Raw genomic sequence first — 22,435 nt, 5'->3', positions numbered from 1 at the left:
TGTGTGAATTCGTTTATGTCGCTGGAGATTATCTTCGTAATTGAAGTGCTTGCCACACTGTTTGCATGCAACCGGCTTCTCTCCTGTGTGTATTCTTTCATGTTGCCAGAGAGTTGAGGCATGGCCGAAAGACTTCCCACACTGTTTGCAAGTAAACGGCTTCTCCCCTGTATGTATTCGTTCATGTTTCTGGAGATGTTCTGCTTTACTGAAACACTTGCCACACTGTTTGCATGTAAACGGTTTCTCTCCCGCGTGAATTCGTTTATGTCGCCGGAGATTTCCTGCTAGGCCGAAACACTTGCCACACTGTTTGCATGTGAACAGCTTCTCCCCTGTATGTATTCGTTTATGTGTCTGGAGATGTCCTGCTTGACTGAAACACTTGCCACACTGTTTGCACGTGAATGGTTTCTCCCCTGTATGTATTCGTTTATGTTGCTGGAGAATTCCTGCTTGACTGAAACACTTGCCACACTGTTTGCATGTAAACGGTTTCTCTCCTGTGTGCATTCGTTTATGTTCCTTGAGATGTCCTGCTTGACTGAAACACTTGCCACACTGTTTGCATGTAAACGGTTTCTCTCCTGTGTGCATTCGTTTATGTTTCTTGAGATGTCCTGCTTGACTGAAACACTTGCCACACTGTTTGCATGTAAATGACTTCTCTCCTGTATGTATTCGTTCATGTTTCTGGAGATGTTCTGCTTGACTGAAACACTTGCCACACTGTTTGCATGTAAACGGTTTCTCTCCTGTGTGAATTCGTTTATGACGCTGGAAATTTCCTGCGTAATTGAAGCGCTTGCCACACTGTTTGCATGCAAACGGCTTCTCTCCTGTGTGTAGTCTTTCATGTTGCCAGAGAGTTGAGGTATGGTCGAAAGACTTCCCACACTGTTTGCAAGTAAACGGCTTCTCCCCTGTATGTATTCGTTCATGTTTCTGGAGATGTCCTGCTTGACTGAAACACTTGCCACACTGTTTGCATGTAAACGGTTTCTCTCCTGTGTGAATTCGTTTATGTCGCTGGAGATTTCCTGCTCGGCTGAAACACTTGCCACACTGTTTGCAAGTAAACGGTTGCTCTCCTGTATGAATTCGTTTATGTGCCTGGAGATTTCCTGCTCGGCTGAAACACTTGCCACACTGTTTGCAAGTAAAGGGCTTCTCTCCTGTGTGAATTCGTTTATGTTCCTTGAGATGTTCTGATTGGCTGAAACACTTGCTGCACTGTTGGCATGTATAAGACTTCTTTCTTTTCTGCAGGTATTCTCGTTGTTGGATTTGGTTCATTTGGTTAAATGACCTGTTTCCCTGAGCTTTTTTCCCTGGCATCATGCGATAGTGAATACTTTAGTGCGAGGGAACTATGTTTCCTGTAACATAATGGAAATGGTATTTAGTAATTAAGACATGGCACACTGGCCTCACAATAAACTCTTCGTTATCAAGGTAAAATGCCATTTTAGATTGCATATAAAATTTCTATAATACGTTACATTTTGAAAAGGAATACTTGAACACATTTTCGCGTGAAGATAAACAATCTCACATTCAAAGTGGTTTAACACTCACTTTGTATAGAGCGTTTCATGTGACGACACGGCAGCCAAAAGAGTGTTCCTAAAACAAAAAAATGGTGGCTATATTGGTGTACTAAGCCACTCCTCCGGGAATGAAACTCTATTTTTATGCAGCAATCGTCTTTTGTTTTAGTAAACCAATATGGGTGTTGGTCACGTGAGTGATAACGCTCTATTGCTTTTAGACTGTGCCCGGGGGGGGGGGGGGTACTCAAAAAAATTTTCTACGGGAAGGCTCCGCCCATAGTGCTAACCCCTTACCCTTTTATATACCATTTTGACAGAAATTGTACCCCTTTCGTATACCTTTAACTGAAAAAAGGTACCCCTTTTATATACCTAAAAGACATGGCGTGGACTTTAAACAGGACGTTTTCTTGTCATTTTCATGTAGCGTTAATAAATTAAAATAACACAGCCATAAATTGCGTCTGTTCGAAATATTTTAATTAAAGGCCCTTTTAAATACCTAAGTGACAGATTTCCATACCCTTTCATATACCTAAACTCGTGATCTCCCTACTCTTTTATATACCTGAAGCCTTAAAAAGGTACCCCTTTCGGGCGGAGCCTCCCCGTATAGGCCATTATAGGGAGTACCCCCCCCCCCCGGGAGACTGTGTTGTTTGTAGCACTGCTAAACTATTAATTGACCAAGTACTAAATGAGGACTCTTAGATGCAAAGCGGGACAAACCTCAAATCTGCGGATTACTGCTGGTAAACATAGAAGTAATGCGGGCCGACCATTAAAACTTGGGAATTGCTCCTGGTAAACAAAAACAAAAAAAACAAACAGTTACGGATCATGATTCACCTTAAGAAATGTATAACATTTCCTGTTTGTTTGGAGGGATCAACTATTACACAGTGATTAAACGCTCACTTTGTATAAAGTACTAAATGAAGACCCTTAGCTGCAAAGCGGGGAAAACCTCAAATTTGCGGATTACTGCTGATAAACATAGAAGTAATGCGGGCCAACCATTAAAACTTGACCTCTAACTTGGGAACTGTGCCCCTGGTAAACAAACACAAAAAGAAAAAGAAAAAAAAAACAGTTACGGATCATGACTCACCTTAAGGAATGTATAACATTTCCTGTTTGTTTGGAGGGGATCAACTATTATTGCATTTTGTACGCAAAATAGACAACTTTCTAGTTATTGATTTTGGAATAGCCCACGTTTTCCTACCAGACATCGGTAATCACTCAAAATGGAAATGCTTTAGTAGAGCCCAGGTAGGAAAATTACTTTTTATGCTCTTTTAATTCGGATTTTTAAATCAATTTCAAAATAACTGACACTTTTGCCAGAGGTTCTTCAAATATTTATGGCGCGAAAATAATTATCAGGATAGCCTGACAAGGGGCAAAAGATCCTTCAGGAATTGTTAGAAAACTCAAAATGTATTTCTAAGCCGTTTATAATGCTTCCGCCATTAATTTGCAATATAGCGACCAAACTAAGAGAATTGTAAGTTTAAATTTCTACACAGGATCATAGCAACAAGATGTGCGAAATTATAGTACATGTAAGGCCGTCAATGTTGTATTAGTTTTGATATTAGCACTTATGCAGACATTCACCACGGTTATTACCGTTTATTACAAATGAACTGCTGGCATTTATAATAAAAGAATATTAAGAAAAATTAAAAAGGATGTTTATAAGCCGGTGGTGGTGGTGGTTGTGTGTGTGTGTGTGTGTGTGGGGGGGGGGGGGGGGGAAGAGAGAGGCAGTGTTGCCGGCGTTAAAACTGGCATTCCATGCTACATCAGACTTAATGTTTGAATTTTGTTGTGTAAGTGAAGACCTAACACAGTTAAATTGGTCTTCTGAGTCAACATAACAGAAAAACATAGTTATCTCACAAGCATGGAGGCCTCGCATAAATCATGGCACACAATGCTCTTGGCTAGTATCATAGGCACGTAATGGGTAAAAAGGCATATAGCTACATAACTGTACAGTGCAGCACTCCACAAATTGTCAATCTAGCAAGGAGATCACAGAATACATGACAATGTTTGGTAATGCAGTTACATGTACACATGTAGTTTCTGATGTAGCAACATGCAGCTTGTTAAGTACTTTAAAAATTGGTAGGAGAATCTTGTGTAATATGTCAAAGCAAACAGCAAACCAGTTGAGCTAAATTTTACATGATACAATTTCCTACTAATGTATACAGAACAACTCGGGCTGCTGTATTATGAACAGATTGTAGTCTGGAAAGTAGATGTTGTGGAAGGCCATAATGTTAAATCTCGGAAGGCATGTTTAGCAATTTTTAAACTTTCTTCATTAATGCACTTTCAATTTTTGACAATATTCCTTTCGGGAAAAAACAAGACTTGAAAATTTGTTTGATGTGTTCCTCAATAAGACATAAAAAATGATCAAGGATTATAAGCTGAAGATATTGGTGTAAGAACAATATTAAACTCTAACTAAATTCTGTTTCACTTCACAGCACAATTCCCATAAATCAACCTTGATAACTTAAAGAGGGACCTGAAGGGGTAAAATGGAAACTGGGTTTTGGGCAAATGTTCACTAGAAAATAGGATTTGGGTCACTGGGACTGGGAATCACAAACAAATAAACTAGAACTGGGACTGGGATTTGAAAACTTGAGAAAAAAAATAGGCTGAGAAATGGGATTTTATATTCCCCTCTCAGAACCTCCCTCAAACTCAACTTTATAAGCATATTGTATTGAACTGAAATGCCGGAAAGTGGTTTTGAAAAATAAATGTGTTTGTAAATCAATAAATCGAGCATAGAGTCACTGTACATGGTTTCACATCAGTTATAAAATAACATCAGCACAGTTTATAATTTCAAGACAAACTTCTTGAACAAGTATGTATAAACAGTATCAATTATAAGTGAACAGTCTGTTTTAGTTCTAAAGAGATAGACCTCTTTAGCTACATACGTAAATTGCCCATTTCAGATCATGTGATGCTCTTTAGAGAATTGTAACTTTGTCCATATGGAAATTAGTTTTCATTTACATGTGAGTATTAATTTCAATTTGAAAGACACAACTCTCAAGGGTAAAGGCTCAAGGGTTTTGGAAAACTTTTGTTCAAATTTTCGCCTCCCTGGGCCAAAAAGCCGTTCAAATGCCCCACTACAAGACAATTTCCCCCTGGGAAAAATTAATAGTTTAACAGATAACTGTTTTAACTGTATAGCTTCTAATGCTCGTAAAATCCTGTCTGCCTACCGGCTTTATAAATAGACCACGCAGTTTTTTTCTCCATTCCATAATAATTTGATAAATAGAAGATAACCAACACATAGAAGATTATCAGTCTCCACCATAACAATAAACCCATGAGCACATACAACCACAAATCAAGTCTGCATTCAAATTCCCCACCCCCTATGCAGTCGGATCAAATTCCCCACCCCCTGGGAAGACTTCCATTATCAAATTCCCTTCTCCCCGGGAAGGCAAAGGCATCAAATGCCCGGGGTATGTCGGGGGGGGGGGGGGGGGGTTGTTGAACCTTCGATTTGACTGATACATTGTATGCATAATTAAATATGGGGCTATAAACCTCTTTAGGCAGCTGGTATTTATGAACAGTTGGATTAGAAGGGAAGCTTCAAGGGCAACTGTGAAATTTTAAGGACTATCTTTCAGCCAAGGGTATTATCTTTCAACATACCAGCGAGCAAGAAAGGGGTTTATTTATTTTAGAACCCTCCAACTAGTTTATGAACAATAGGAAAAAAACCTACAGTGATAATCATGGATAACTGCAGTTGAAATAAATGCAAGTTGTTTGGTTTACGTATTTTTAACACTGTGATTAGATTTAAAAGTTGGACTTGAAGGTGACTTTGTTTGTTTGTTTTGTACTTTTCTATAAAATCGGGCGACAGATATCAAATTGAACAGGGTATATTGTCTGATACCCGTCGTCTGATTTTGTACCACGATGCGTTTGTCCAATAAGCGTGTGCAAACATTAATCGGTGGGTTATAAAAGAAAATAATTACTTTGTCAATTTTCAAGTTATTCAAAAGATCTCCAATTCAAGGACAAATAAAGCTTTTCTGTTCTGGCAGCTGGTTGGTAGCTCTGCAGCTGCTTATAGATAGCCATGTAGATGTACAATTTGACCTATACTCTGTCTATAGGGTGTAAACCAAAGCTATTCTTGGTGCATAATACTCCCCAGACTGCAGCTGTTTGGTATCTTCATGTATATATTTCATGGTAGTAGAACCACAGGTACCCCAAGCTCTATGGGAGAAATAGACCATGTGATCTTTGTTCAGCATTGTTTGAGTGTTGTTATATGAGCGTCAAGGCAATCATCGCATAACATCAAAATTATAAGGATTTGTATGGGGAAAATTATTCCTACTTCAGTTCAAAAATGTGAATGAGTTTTAAATAGAAAAATCCCTACCACTGTACCTACCACTGTATGTTGTTCTTTCTCCTGCAGGGATGGAAATTAGCGCTCGCCCACTCACCCAGTGATTGTTACATGAGAGATGTAATTGTACAAACTAATACTTTTGGTCAAAAATACATTGACTTGTCCACCAAACAGCAAACTGCGGCAAGGTTTTGAAATTAGAAAAAAATAAAGGTTGTCCTTATGGCAAATGCCGGACAACCTAACCCCTGAGTTTGGTTGCCCTGCCGAGGGTTTGGTTGTCCGCATTAAGTGTTGTATATATTTTGGTTAATTTTTTTTCTCAGGCCATGAGACAATAACATTTATTTTACAATTTACAACAGTGTGAAACAGCTCATCCTAAAAAAACTGCAGAATTCCTTTATACTTAATGAACACAACACCTTTACTTAGTTTTAGCGTTAATAAAATTTCTTCTTCGTACTTTTAGAAGTGGTAAAGCAATTTCATAAATCCCTACACACACAAAAACACACCAAACTCAAAACAGCTAAATATAAATTATTACCAGACAACAGCCAGACAAGATGTTTCTCAGATTATGCATGGGTCACAAATCTGTTTGCATATAAAGCCAAAAATTCTGAACTATAGATTGAAATATAAAAGAAACTTGAATTAAGGTCATTGCCCTGAAATAGAACTGAACACAATTTTTTAACCAAACTTCGTCTACTGGTTTATTACGTTAAGGGAACTTAAATTTTGAAATAAAAAAGGGGGGTCACCAGATTCGTTTAGTAGCAGGAAGACCTTGTATATTCCATATAATTCCTTTAAAATTCCTCTGCGAGTACTAGCAAAGTACACGTTTTTAGCGATAATTTATTTTTCAAACACAAGAATTGATCTGTTTTCATTTTACAGAAAGAATTTGATCACTACACCCAAAATATGAGAAAAAAATTGATAGGTCACCAGACTCGTTTACGAGAAAGCGACAATTAACTTCTCTCGCGGGCTAAGCCACATAGAAAAAGCCGCCATTTTGTTTATGTGCGCGCGCTTGCGCGCGCTTATTACGCATAAAATTATGCGCAGTATGGATGCGCAATGCAATACAGGGCAATGACCTTAAACTTTGCTCAGAATTGAATTTCAATCAAGATGAAGGCGAAAAAAAAAGCATTCAAAAGCGCCAAAATATTGTGAATTTTGAAGTCATGCATAACAACCTTGGCTGATGGGGAAATAGAATTAGTCACTTTCAACACACGTGCACCATTATTTTGATGAGGCCTGTATGTGTTTTATAGAAGACGACACGGCAAGCTTATCCTGGCTTACTGAACTTGACAAACATCCAATTAACTGTTTCAACAGGTCTTTGATTTCCATTTTTTAAGAATTGTGGTGGATTCCATCGCTTAGAAGAGAGCTAAATTAGTGTTTTAAAATTATATAAACTTCTTTGGTTTATTCTGTTGGGTGATCACGGTAATGTAAGTTCTTGGGTTGTCCGGCAGTTTTTTCTCGGGCAAACGTACCTTAAATTTTCTAAAAAACTGGTTGCCCAAACGCACTTTCAGTTGTCTCGGACAACCAGACAACCCCTAATTTCGAGCACTGCTGGCAAACTTCAGGAACTTGGGAATAAGTATCAAATAAAACGGAGTTTCTACTTTTGAAGTAATATAAGTGTGCTCGTGTTTTAATAGTGGAGTAAGGTCTATTTTTGGCGATTTTTTACTGAAGAATTAGATTACAGTCTGTATTGCGACCGCCACGGTGACACGGTGAATATCAAACATGTTAAAAAATTCAGTAGTTTATTGTGGGGGAGGGAGGGCTAAATTTTCCTTTTTAAATGGAGGAGACTGGGCGAGTGAAAACTGATCTGGGCGAGTGTAATTTGAAGGTCACTCTCCAAGTTGGCGAGTGCTCCAAAATTTTAGTTTCCAACCTTGCTCCTATGTGGTTCTTGGAGCGATTAATCCTGATTCCAGTGAGTTTTAGTTCATTGCTTTTCTTTCTATAGGATATATTAGGAGAAAAGCAATGGATCTAAAACTCACTGGAATCATGCTAAATCGCTCCAAAAATGACACAAGACACACAGGAGACTAGTCACCAGACAGAGGAGTTCAGGTAGGTAATTTTTCCATTTGCATTTTTGAACTGAAATAAGAATCTCTTTTTCCATACAAATCCTTATAATTTCGACGTTACGCAATGGTCGCTGTGACACTCAAATTACAACACTCACACAACGCTGAACAAAGGTCACACAAAGGTCACACGAGCTTGGGGTACCTGTGGTAGAACGTGGTGTGCAGCGAATTAAGTTTAAATGCAGACTGCAAAACCCCACACTTTCAGACTCTTTGTTATATAACGTGTTACCATAACCATATATTATTGACAGCTAAGTGTAAACAGTTTTTCCAGAGCGTTATTTAATCCAGCTAGAGCGGTATTTAGGCTATAAACTGGCGTCTGCAGGTTTGCAATGATCGCCAATATTTCCCTGAGATTTGAACATGCATCATGTAACAACCAATGCTGTGTTTACACTTCAGCATTACGTTTACTGACTAAACCTTGGTACATTTGTACAGTGTTTATACTGGCATAAATAAACGAGGTAATTCTGTCATCAATCATGATAACGATCAAATCAAATTGGCGGCCAAAGAAAAAGAAAAGCTGTGGCTCTTGTAGTCCTCGCGTTTTATTTTATTATTTTTGAGCTGCGAACTCAGGTCACAATATTTCAGCGGCTTACTTTTGCAGTACAGCTGTACTTCAAGGAGTCGAGACAAAAGCAATTGATTTTGTTTCAAAAGACAATGCGCGCTGAACGTGCGAGATCATGCGAACGTGCGAACGTGCGAGATTCTGGTTTAAATCCCCTCCGTAAAAACTAAAATCTTACACTAAGATTTAAGTCGTCTTAAGTAAGATAAAGTCCCTCTAAAGATAAGATGAGTTCCATCTTATTATAAGACTTTGCTCTTTTGCAGTAAGACAAATCCATCTTAAACTAAATTGAAGCCATTCTGTTCCTCTTAATTTAAGACTGACAGAGTCTTACCAAATCGTAAGAAGTAAAAACGTCTTGCTTCAAGATGGTGTACACGTCTTAGAGCAAGACGTAGTCATCTTACTTAAGATTTTGTCCTTCTTACCTAAGACACTCCTGTCCTAATTTGAGAAAGAGAATATTATTTTAAGATGATTTTTAAACTTAAACGTATTTTTAAGATGCTTGGAACTTTTTAAGTTGGTAGCATCTTATTTAAGACGTACAGCTTCTTACAATCAACAACGATACGATTTCGCCACCGAGAGGACACTGGGGACGAGGTTGGCGAAAAGACCAACGCGTTACAGTTTCATGACTTACGTACGAACTTCCAAGCTGCGAACATGGAATGGAGCTACACGTATATAAACTTCTTAAACTTCGACTCGAAACTTGACAAAGGATACCCTGAAGGTTTCTTTAATTGCATAATTTTTTAACAACTGGAAGAAGTGGCTTTTTTCATTAGCAACGAAACTCATGGAAACTGAACGGCGGCTAAAGATGGCTAACTGTGAGGACTGCGAGTATAGCAAAAGACACCTGCAGAATATCACTGTGAAGGAATTTGGGCAGTAAGAAAATGTCTGGAGTTGAATTGAATAGATGACTGCATGAAGAATTCAAGCTGACTGAGCTGAAGAAGCGGTGCATTCAACGAATTCATTGACTCCGTAACACAACGTTGGATCCGCCGATAACAGCTAAGACTTAACTTAAGCTTATTATAAATTCTTATGTGAATTCTTTTCATTTATCCTTGTTTGTATGTTTTTTAATGACTGAATTAAATTAAGTGTTTTTGCTTTACATTTGTAGTGTTCTCGTTTCTCTTGGGCTGTAAAATAAGGTAAACTTCAATTCAAGTATATTCTCCGAACGCGCTTGCGAATACAAGTGACGGTTATATTTTTGAAAAAGTCTTATTTAAAAAATAACCGTCGTTTGCGTGTTAAGAAGGATCCACCTTAATATTAGAGACAAAAACATCTTATACAAAGATGGTTTAAATCTTAATTTAAGACGAAAATGTATCTTACCTCAGAACTCTTCATTTAAGGAATACTCATCTTACATTGAGACGATTTTGTCTTACATTAAGATGATTTTAAAACTTACATTAAGATAAAAGAAACCTCTTACCTCAGAACTACTTAATTTAAGATTTTAGTTTTTACGGAGCCTTTTACACAGAAATTTCGTTGAAGATTGGTGGAAAGAAAAAAATATCAGAATATCTAGAGATACGTTCGATTACACTGTCTGAGTGGTTGGTCCGGATTTGGCAAAGAAGAACACCGGATTGATAGGTAGATCAAATACAAACCTGGAAACGATGTCGCGAAAACGTGATCAAATGACACTGACGCAACCTGGAGACCAGGGAAATATGTGAAATACTATGCGACCGCAAGCGTTAGCGAATATATCCGTCATCTCGACCTTGGTTACCGACCTAAACCATGGTATGGGTCGCACTTAGGAAAAGTTTTCATCTTTGCCGGCTAAAAAACCGCAAAATTTTGAAACCAAAACCGGAAAGGAAAACTTTTGTCAAACTAAGCAGGGTCGCACTTGTGAGAGGCAACTGTCATAGAAGTTAGAAAAAAAAAACACATGTCTAACCTGATGATTTTAGAAGACATATCGCAATCAGGTGAAGCGAAAGGAACGGTGAAGCAGTGATCATAAATACGGTGATTCTCCTTCTTATTATTCAGCTTAACGGAACCAGCACCAGTTTGTTTGTTGTTTTTTTTTGCACGTTTGATGTATGGGGAATGGGCAAACGAATGAAATGACGGTTTTTTAAAACTGCCTGCCAAGACTGCATAGCGCTCGCTTGCAGTGTTTCCTTGTAGAGAACTCTCCCGTGAAGTGCTCGGCTGGAATACAAAAAAATATGTATTGTGGGTATTCGACGCTATTGCCGAAAACACCCTTGAAATTGCGAATAATTATAATAACAAGCAAGTCTCTTCATAAAGAGCGCGGAGCCGCGGACTGAATATTGCCGTGCTTGTTCATATCGAACGTGTTTTATGTTTCACTGACAAGCGTTGACAGTTACCGCTGTGATTCCTATTGTTTAGCTCGAGTTTTCGAAAATCTGCCTGCCCCACCCAAGCACTACGGCGTCTTTGATGTTTTTGCCGATTTGCAAAGTTTTTGCCAACTGGAAAACCTAGGGTCGCACTACGCAAAGCGCCCTGATGACAGATTTTCACCGCAAAGTAAACAAATTCTGGCAAAACTTTTCCAAGTGCGACCCATACCCATGCCTGATCACAGGGTTAACCGAATTTTTACCTTGGTTAACTTTCTATTGTCTCGGGCGGCGTTTACCATGGTATCAGTTGGCGTTTACACACGCAAAATATCTCCCTAGGGAAGTAAACTCCAATACTTCGGTAAAACGCTTAAGTGTAAACACAGCATAAATCATCGTACTCTGTGTCGTATTCCACAGTTCAGCACTATCTTTAGCTTTGTGGTCACAAGTTCGTCTTACCTTTACTTAAAGAAGTTGAACCTTTATGTCACCAACGTAAATAACTCCAAACTGTGCCCTGCTCTAAACAACTCCGCCGAGGCCGCCATTATCAACACTCTAGTGCCCAGTTTTACTCGTCACAGACGAGAAACTGAAGAAATTAAAAATGAGGAATGGACTTGTGGAAAAAAACTGATGACGTAGCCAAACAGAGATCCACGTAATGTCTCTGATTGAAATCGGTCTCCAACTATCATCACACACTATGCGTTCGGCATTTCTGATCGTAGCAGTATGCTCGGAGTTTTTTTCTCCGTAGCTCAGTGGATGGAGAGCCCGCCCTTTGTTTGGGAGGTCATGGGTTCGAATACCATCGTGGACTCAGATTTCTGTTTGTTCACTGTTCACGCTCGATAGGTAATGAAACTATCTTTAGATTGTCCACAGCCTTTTTGTTTTACAGTGGAAAAGAACGTCAGAGGAACAGCGAGCGAAATGAACGCGAGAACGAAGCACGAGGGGGTGGAGGCACGGGACGACTTTGCGCTGATCTGTACATGTAGTTCTCTCGCGATTTTTTATCCGCGTTCAACGATCAAAGGAAAATACGAAAAAATATAGGGCTGTGAATAATCTAGATATCTTGGTTGTTGTAAACTACATTATTTAATAGCCAAGCTCAGCAAAGTAAGGTTTAATTTTTCTTGCTATTTGGGGTGAGAAGTATCTTCAACTTCACAATAAATTTACTTTTCCTTCGAGACGACTTTCAGTGTCAATCTTTTGTACTGACATGTTACCACCCTCTTGGAAATCAATAAGTTATTTCTTGGAAATCAATGAGTTATTTCTACAAGAAGAGGCTTCTCTGTCTGACACATAAAGCTTACTATGGGATTTGCCCTGAACAAGTTGTAACAATCATCAAAAAAAGTCCTAATTTACGCAATATGAGAGACAACCTTAAACTTACTCCGGACAGACCGAACTGTAATGTTGGTAAACTGTCGTTCAAACACAGATCTGCAATGGCTTGGAACTCTTTACCACAATCAGTTAAATCCATAGAAGACCATAATAGATTTAAAAACAAACTTCGTTATCTTTCTACATATATTGACAAAATTTCTTTCAATCAATCAGCAATAATATACACTAAGGATTTATCAAATTATGAATATTTTTAGGAATTTTATTCTTTACCATATTTTAAAAATTTTATACATTTTCTTTTGTAATTATTAGGTTTATTAGGTTAAGATTTTTTAAAGATTTTTTCATATCTATTTTGTAAACTTTAATTAACCGCAGGTCCACATCAGCTTTATGCTGCCTTATTCCGACCTGCGTTATCAAATATATGATGTATGTATGTATGTATGTATGTATGTATGTATGTATGTATGTATGTATTATGTATGTATGTATGTATATATATATATATATATGTATGTATGTGTGCGTGTGCGTGTGCGTGTGTGTGTGTGTGTGTGTGTGTTTGTATGTATGTATGTATGTAGGTAGCAACCCTTGTCAGTACAATTTTTCAGTAGTGTAGATTGTAAAAAAAAATAACAAACAGTATTTAAATTTTAACCCAATGGTTTTCGGAGTGTTTAATGATACACCAAACTACCGTATTTTCTCAATTAAACGTCCCCGGCGTTTATTTCAAACTTGGCTCTGTGGATCCGGCGTTTATTTGAATGGTGCAGTTTATTCGAGCAAAATGTTTTTAAGCAAGGGTTTATAATCATTATTTGTGACATGAATGTATCTTGCCATCATACCTAAAGCATATTACACCTCGCATAAATGCCTAAAAGGCTTACTTACCATTCTACCTTGGAGACCCGGCGTTTATGCGGGGCCCGGCGTTTAATCGAGAAAATATGAGAAGACGAACGCTGAAAAGTAAATCACATACATTGGAATCTAAAAATTGATGGAGATGGGAGGTGATACAGAGAAAACACAACAATGAAATGATCGCCTTGAAATTGATTGCCTTGTGATTAATTATCAAACTAGTGGTAACCACAGGTTAGAGAGTGCGGGCCTTGATTTACTGCAAAAGTTGTACATGTCTTGTAAGGGGCTTGGAAGGAAAGGTTTTGGACCATGGGAAGTGGAGGTACTCAGAGCGAGTTTGAGATTTGACCAGAAGAAGGATTCAAGTAGATATTTTGCAAACACTAAACTGACAATATTTTTTTAAAGGAGCAGTTGCAAGCGGCTGCAATGTTCAGGACGTTTCCAGCTTCGATCCATGGTGAATGAAGATTATTCACAGAGGATTGTTTCTAAAAATATTAAACAACTTGCAATGTTTAGATATCTCCATGCGATGTAAAACTCGGCTATTTACAGCGAGATTTCCCCAGTGTATAAAGCGCAGTTATGTCACGACAAACGTATTTTACCCTACGCTATACGCTTTTAAAAATCCGTTAAAAATGATGTACTTTCCTTCTTATTAAAAACACCGATCACTACTCGTCGCACGCAATGAACACACTCGGCACACTCGTGACTCGATAGATTATTTCAGACCAACGTTTTACATGCTCAACTTTCCACAAAATGAACCTTACATCTTCTGTTTTATTTCATCATGATTCTGTTCGATAGCGAAACGTTATTCAGACGTGAAACTGTGCACGCATAATCCTTCAAGTACGGCTGTAGTCTGTTTCAACGATTTCTTTCATTGACAATATTTCCGTTTGGTTCGAGCCCCGAACACAAGCGAATGATCTCCCATTGTCTTACAAGGTACGATCGTTCTACAAAATCCAGGAAGAAACGTTTGCTCAATTCAGGTAAAATTCGACAAAATATCCTCTGTTTTAAGGAGGCTCGATGTAGTTTTTTTTAGCCGAAGGGTAGCTGTTTTGAAAATTAATATTATCTAGGAAGCCAATGTTCGATTTTTGTCAAAATACACCATAATAATCAAAAACTACATCGAGCCTCCTTAACGCGTTGCTTTCGTAAACATTGAGGCAATGGGCAACCTTTGTGCCAGCTTCATTGTGATAGAGGCGAATGACAAAGGATCCGAATTTGTCACTACTTGTCTACCAGAAAATAATGACTGTCCAAACAAAGTGCCACCTGAAAGCTGCTAAAACGGGTAACGAGGTCTTCGTTACTAACGGAATTCTATTAATTTCATATGATTATCATAGTGCTCAACAAGGAAAGCATGACTACTTAATTCGTCCTGGCAAATCCAACAGCAGTATGTTTCAACCTGGTCAGTGGGACTGGGAAACTGTAAAGAGGACGTATCTGTAGGAAATATGCCGTCACACTCAGAGATAGACACTAAGCGACAGTGTGTTAGCTTTTGTGCCTCAAGCTGCCCAGGCTTCCGTCTTGCGTGTATCTTGTTATGGCGCTGGAGTACGCCTGCTTGCCTGAAGCACTTATCACACTGTTTGCATTTAAACGGCTTCTCTCCCGTGTGTATTCGTTTATGTTGCTGGAGCTTCCCTGAGTGGTTGAAACACTTGCCACACTCTTTGCATGTAAACGGCTTTTCTCCTGTGTGTATTCGTTTATGTTCCTGGAGAGTTCCTGCTTGGCTGAAACACTTGCCACACTGTTTGCATCTAAACGGCTTCTCTCCTGTGTGTATTCGTTTATGTTCCTGGAGATGACCTGCTTGCCTAAAACACTTGCCACACTGTTTGCACGCAAACGGCTTCTCTCCTGTGTGTATTCGTTTATGTCGCTGGAGAGTTTCTGCTCGGCCGAAGCACTTTCCACACTGTTTGCACGTAAATGGCTTCTCTCCTGTGTGGATACGTTTATGTCGCTGGAGATTTCCTGCTTTGCTAAAGCACTTGCCACATCCATTACACCTAAATGGCTTTTCTCCTGTGTGTATTCGCTTATGTTCCTCGAGATGCCGTGAGTGTTTGAAACACTTGCCACACTGGTTGCATGTAAACAGCTTCTCTCCTGTGTGTATTGGAATATGTTGCTGGAGATTTCTTGCCTCGCTGAAACACTTGCCACATTGTTTGCAAATAAGTGGCTTTTCTGCGGGGTGTCTTCGTTTATGTCGCTGCAGATGTCCTGATCGGCAGAAACACTTGCCACACTGTTCGCAGTTAAATGGCTTCTCTCGTGTGTGTGTTCGCATATGTCGCTGGAGAGTTCCTGATTGGCTGAAGCACTTGCCACACTGTTGGCATGTTTGAAACTTCTTTCCTCTGTGCAGGTTTTCTCCTTGTTGGCTTTGGTTTATTTGGCTAGATGTCTGTTTCCCTGAGCTTTCTTCCCATGCATCACGCGATAGTGAATACTTTGGTGCAAGGGAACTATGTTTCCTGTAACGTAATGGAAATGGTATTTAGTAATTAAGACATGTCACACTGACCTCAAAATGATACGTTTCGTCGCCAAGGTAAATGAAAAGAAGCCATTGTAGATTGCATACAAACTTTCTATCATACGTTTCATTTTGGAAAGGAATACTTGAACACAAAATCCGCGTGAAGATAAACAATCTCATATTCAAAGTGGTGTAACACTCACTTTGTGTTACTTTTAGACGCTGTGGTTTGTAGCACTGTTAAACTATGAACTGACCCAGTACTAAATGAGGGCTCGTAGAAGTAATGCGGGCCAGCCATCAAAACTTGCGAATTGCTCCTGGTAAACAAAAATAAGAAACAAACAGTTAAGGATCATTCAAAGAAATGTATCATGTTTCCTGTTTGTCTGGAGGGGGTCAAAATAGAAAATTCCCAGTTATTAATTTTGGAATAGCCCACGTTGATTTATTTATACGTTGTTACATCGGTAACCACTCAAAGTGGAAATGCTTTAGGACCCCAGGGTGGGAAATTGCTTTTTTATGCTCATTTAATTTCGATGTAACTCACACTTTTGCCAGAGGTTCTACAAATATATATAGCGTTTCACTGATTATCAGGATAGCCTGAGAAGCGGTCAAAACTCAAAATTAATTTTTAAGCCGTTTTTAATGCTTCTGCCACTAATTTGCACAATAGCTACCAAACTTGGAGAATTGTAAGCTTAAATTTCTACACAGGTTAACAGCAACAAGGTGTGTGTTATTGTAATGCATGTAAGACCGTCAATGATGTATTAGTTTTGCTATCAAATAAGTTTTTAAAGGACTTGTGCGGACCTTCACCATGGTTATCACCGCTATTTACAAATGTGTTATTGTAATAACCACTGTAGTTCCAATTAGCAGATACTGTAACTGCTGGCATTTATAATAAAAGACTATTAACAAAAATTAAAAAGGATTTTTATAAGCCGGTGGTGGTGGTGGTGGGTTTTTTTTTTTTTTTTTTTTTTTTTTTTTGGGGGGGGGGGGGGTTTGGTGGCGGCGTTATTAACGGCATTTTATGGTACATCAGACTTAATGTTTGAATTTTGTTGTGTAAGTAAGGACCCTAACACGGTGCTGCAGTGTCATTTGCTGTTTTCAACTAGTTAGATTGGTCTTCAGAGTCAACAGTAGAGAAAAACATAGTTGTCTCACAAGCATGGTGGCCTCGCATAAATCTTGACACTCAATGGTATTGGCTAGTATCATAGGCACGTAATGCAAAAAAAGGCATATAGCTACATAACTGTACAGTGTAGCATGATTCCACAAATTTTCAACTAACAAGATAATCTTAGCAAACATGAAAATGTTTGGTAATGCAGTTACATGTACACATGTAGTTTCCGATGTAGCAACATGCAGCTTGTTAAGTGCTTTAAAATTAGTTGGAGAATATTGTGTAATATGTCATAGCAAACAGGAAACCAGTTGAGCTAAATTTTACATGATACAATTTCTAGTAATGTATGCGCAGAACAACTTGGGCTGCTGTATTTTAAACAGATTGTAGTCTAGAAAGTAGATGTTGTGGAAGGCCATAATGTCAAATCTCGAATGGCATGTTTAACAATTTTAACACTTATTATGTACCGTATTTTCTCAATTAAACGCCCCCGGCGTTTATTTCAAACTTGGCTTGGTAAACCCGGCGTTTATTTGAAGCCGGCGTTTAATCGGGGCCTGGCGTTTATTAAAGGACTGCAATTTTCTGCCAATTTCTCAGATTGATTTATTGTTACCGATCTTTGAGACCAAGGGGCATTTTGTCAAGGCGGGACGATTTTTCTCTTCGTTCTTCCTCGAAAAACTGTCCCTAGGTATCCAAAGGTGATTATTACCCAAGGGTACATTATTACACTGTTATAACGGATTGAATAGTTTATATTGCAGTCAAGATTTGTGGCAAACAGAATATATTTACTTGTTAGCTTGACCTCAAATAAACGCTGGGACCTCGAACAAACGCCCACGGCGTTTATCTAAAAACCAGCAATTTTGACCCGGCGTTTATACGAGGCCGGCGTTTAATCGAGAAAATACGGTACTGTTCATTTTGACAATATTTCTTTGGTGATAAACAAGACTTGAAAAATTATTTGATGTGCTCCTAAAGATTTTGACATAAAAATGATGCCAGTATTATAATATAAGCTGAAGATATTGGTCTTACTCTATGAACAAAATCAAACTCTAACAAAATTATGTTTCACTTCAAGGCAATTCACATGAATGAACCTTGCAAAGTAAAAGGGGGACCTGAAGGGGTAGAATGGGAACTGGGATTTGGGAAAATGTTCACTAGAAAATATGATTTGGGTCACTGGGACTGGGAATCACAAACAAATAAACTAGAACTGGGACTGGGATTTGAATACTTGAGAACACAATAGGATGAGAAATGGGATTTTATATTTCCCCTTCAGAACCCTCCTTAAACTCAGCTTTATAAGCATATTCTATTGAACTGAAAAGCCGGAAAATGGTCTTGAAAAAGACGTGTTCGTAAATCAATGAATTGAGCATAGAGTCACTGTACATGGTTTCACATCAGCTTATGAAATTACATCAGCACAGTTTGTGATTTCAAGACAAACTTTTTGAACAAGTTTGTATGAACAGTATCAATTATTGTCAGTGAGCAGTCTCTTTCAGTTTTAAAGAAATAGACCTCTTTAGCTACATATGTAAATTGCCCATTTCAGATCTTGTGATGCTTTCCAGAGAATTGTTCCTTTGTCCATCTGGAAATTATTCATTCATTTCTGTGCAAGTATTTATTTCATTTTGAAAGACACTATTCTCAAGAGTAACATCATGCGGAGTGAAATGGGACACCAAACAAACAAAGCTAAAGAGGTCTACTTCCTAGAAACAATTTAACACAGCCTTGTGACATTTCGACATTTAGGGGAGCAGGGATGGTGCAGTGGTGAGAGCGCTTGCCTCCCACCAATGTGGTCCAGGTTTGATTCCCAGACCCGGCGTCATATGTGGGTTATACAAAAACAATAATTGAGATTTATTTTCCTCTCCGAGATGCCACATTTGATAACTAGAACTCTAAATAATAACTTGAACTGTTTTTCAGTTCCCTTGAGGGTTCTTGTTATTAGGTGGGGGTTTTTTGTAAGCAGAAAGAATAACCGAAAAATAGCAAACTAATTTAAATCAATATCAATGCCAATCTAGAACTGTCTCAATTGTATTTTGAACAGCCAGTAGCCTGAAAAGTCATTTGTCTCCTGCCTTCAACTCAAAAACCGAACAGGTCTCTTGGTCTCTCACCCAGGGATTAAGCTGAGAGCAGTCAGGGCCCTGGGTTATAAATATTTGATTGCAAGGTTATAGATGTTGCTGAAATTAACTAAAAAGAACTGTATAAATATGTGGCCTGATGTTAAATAACAAAATTACATTTTAATTTAATGACATTAGTCTGTGTAATTTTAATTACACAGACGAATGCCATACTGCCAATCAATAGAGAACAAACAGAAACAAGTAAACAGATTACAAGTACTAGAGAACTCTTTTTGATGTTCTCAAAAATGCACCCTGACCCTATCCCTATCCTTGTTAGGTCTGCTGACTTATGCATTTGATATAAATGCCATCCCAAGGGGTCCACCCCAAGGCAGCCCATGGTTCCAAGGATTAGAAACAACAACTAAACAGTATTTAGCAACCAGTGAGAACATATTTCTGATCATCCTCGGAGACCCAGGGGCAGTTAGTGGGGGCGCGGAAAAGTCTATACGGGCGGAAAAAAAAAATCGGCGAAGAAAAGTCAAGAACGAAAAAAATAGCCCCTGGGGACATACTCTTACTGGTCCGGTAAGAGTATGTCCCCAGGGGCTATTTTTTTCGTTCTTGACTTTTCTTCGCCGATTTTTTTTCCCACCCGTATAGACTTTTCCGCGCCCCCACTAACTGCCCCTGGGTCTCCGAGGATGATTTCTGATGTGTCTCATTCACATACATATATATTGGCTAACATACTTCCTTGAATAGGCATCCCTTGAATAATTCTACCCACCCCTCTTAGGCCCATTACAGTGGAAATATTTCATAAAATTTGAAAGCTTATGACCCATGAAAGTAGCGATCCTCCAATAGTTGCGATAAAATATCATAAGTGTTCTCCTCAACAATTGTGAAAGAATGCTACTCAATTTTTCAAGAATTTTTGCGCACCATGTTCATGTATGCCTGTGACCCAGCATCTTTAATATTTGGGAACAGGGAAGATATCCAAACAGTCCCATACCCAATTTACAAGCTTACATTTTTATTTACACCGACCGTTATAAGACAAGTGAGTGGGTTTCCTATTCATTTTTTTGGAAGCCTGATTGGGTCTGTTTAATTTCCTGAAACATGATTTAGCTATTATTTTTTTTGTGATTCCCAGTTTCAAGATCTATCTGGTCATGACATGTCTAGTTTGATATGATTCATGAATCATTTTGTTAACTATGACTTCCTTTAATATTTTTTTAGCGGTCTAGTAAGTGTACATCATTGTTTTCAGCTCCGTGGTTGGGTTTTAGACAAAACTTCTGTCAGCTATTTTGTTGTGTGCATGATCAAAGGACATGATATGCTACGCTAAGTTAAATCAAACTAGTGCGGTTTTACGCCCTCTGAGCATGACATGTCTAGACAGGGATTGCCTTGATTTTTTTATGAATGCAAAAAACATTTTGGTTATCATTTGTGATGTCTAATAAACAAATATCTTAACCTGATTCAATTTTGCAATGGAATATATAGAGGATCCTCAAGTGGCAATGACAACAATCACAAATAAAACACGATTCACAGAGTTGAATGTTATTGTATAATTAAATATATACTACTTATTAACCGAGAGTGAGGTCATTTCAGGGGAATCTCAAACCGAGGCCTTGATGTATTGACCGAGCGATAGCGAGGTCAATACATCAAGGCCGAGGTCTGTAATGACCGAACGGACGAGGTTAATAAGTTATTTATTATATGGCCTTTTAGCGCCATTCCAAACTGAAATATCTAAAAAAACACCGAGGTGAAACTCGCTCTCGCTCTCTGTGGCTCTCTTCGTCGCTCATACTAAAAAAGTATCGGTATGCTAATATTTTTCTTTCAGTTGTTGAAAAGATAGTTACATTTTGTCGGTATTTATTGTCGTTCTATCAATTGCGCTAGTAGCTTTTACTCACAACTCAAAAAACCATGTAAAAACCGCCGAGCGGAGAAAATTTTTCATAATGCCCGGTCATTACAAGAAAATAATGCCCGCTCAGCAGCCAATCAGAGCGCGCGTACTATTGTAGCCATATAATAAGGGGCTATAAGAAAATTCCTTTGACAATTTTCAGGTTTTTCAAAAGATCTTCTAAATGCAGACTGCAAAAGCTGCAGACTTGCAGACTCTTTATTACCGGTATATAGCGTGTTATCATTACTATACATTCTTGACAGCTAAGAGTAAACAGTCTATCTGGAGCGTTATCAATCGGCTAAACTGCAGAATACCCCGCAACTAAAGCTGTTTCGTGTAGCCACCGAAAATGGCTACGCGGACCATCCAATCAAACGCTACTACTGGGAACGAAAGTCGTAAGAATAATTTTCTCACTCGTCAACATGTTTTTTAATCGCTGACTACATTTTTGTCGGGTGTATTTCGCGGTTAGTTCCACTCCAGTTTGCTTGCAGTTAGGTCCACTTTAGTTTGCTTGCCGTTAGTTCCACTTCGGTTTGCTTGCGGTTAGTTCTACTCTGGTTCGCTTAAGCTTGCAGTTCGTTCCACTCCGGTTTGCTTGCCATTAGTTCCACTCTGGTTTGCTTGCGGTGAGTTCCACTCTGGTTTCCTTGTGGTTAACTCTTATTTGTTTGTTAGGGAAGCACACTAAAAATAGCTTGCTCGAAAGTCGAAAGCTATTGCCGATCAACAACATTCATTTTATACGAAACAGGACAAGGTAAGATTTTGACAATTATTTTGACAATTCACTGTGTTATTAACTTTGTAGTTTCTCGTTGTTCGTCACAATTATGAAACATAAATAGAATATTGTGAATTCAGTTTTATTTGCTTGATGGCATAGACAAGACAGACAAACGTTCGGGAACCGTGAGTGAATTTCGAGAGTTACGAATAAATTTTGACCGCGTAGACGCGTAGCCACTTTCTTAGTAAACTTCGAGAGCTACGAATAAATTTCGACTGCATAGACGCGTAGCCACTTTCCTAGTAAACTTCGAGAGCTATGAATAAATTTTGTCGGCGTATACGCGTAGCCCGAGTAGCTGGCTGCACCGTCTGTGTAGCTTGAGATGCGGGGTATTCTGCAATTGCTCCATTCAATCTAACTTGAGCATCGTTCAGGTTATAAACTGGAGTCTGCAGGTTTGCAATTATCGCCAATACTTCCCTGAGATTTGATTTTGAACGTGCATGGTGTATCAAGACGGTTGAGCGACTCATTATCACTGGCATATTATTAACTTGCGC

General features: G+C 38.7%; 1 protein-coding gene and 1 pseudogene across 2 annotated transcripts in view; both read right to left on the bottom strand.

The window, feature by feature from the left end:
* The window catches only part of LOC144661416 (uncharacterized), a 59,375-nt gene that overhangs the window by 12,132 nt on the left and 24,808 nt on the right, over positions 1-22,435 (bottom strand). The window lies entirely within an intron of this gene.
* The window catches only part of LOC144661433 (uncharacterized), a 47,428-nt pseudogene that overhangs the window by 216 nt on the left and 24,777 nt on the right, over positions 1-22,435 (bottom strand). Inside the window, exons 4-5 of the transcript XR_013572273.1 lie at positions 14,981-15,763; positions 1-1,216 (exon numbers count right to left, since the gene is read on the bottom strand). The exon at positions 1-1,216 is cut by the window's left edge and continues 216 nt beyond it. The product of XR_013572273.1 is annotated as an uncharacterized LOC144661433 (transcript). The remainder of the gene's footprint in view (positions 1,217-14,980; positions 15,764-22,435) is intronic.

Source organism: Oculina patagonica, chromosome 7 (genome assembly GCF_052425735.1).
Source record: "Oculina patagonica isolate OP01 chromosome 7, crgOcupat, whole genome shotgun sequence".
In the NCBI taxonomy this organism is placed as follows: domain Eukaryota; kingdom Metazoa; phylum Cnidaria; class Anthozoa; order Scleractinia; family Oculinidae; genus Oculina; species Oculina patagonica.
Note: the sequence above shows the minus strand (reverse complement) of the source record. Positions and strands in the feature narration are given on the sequence as shown.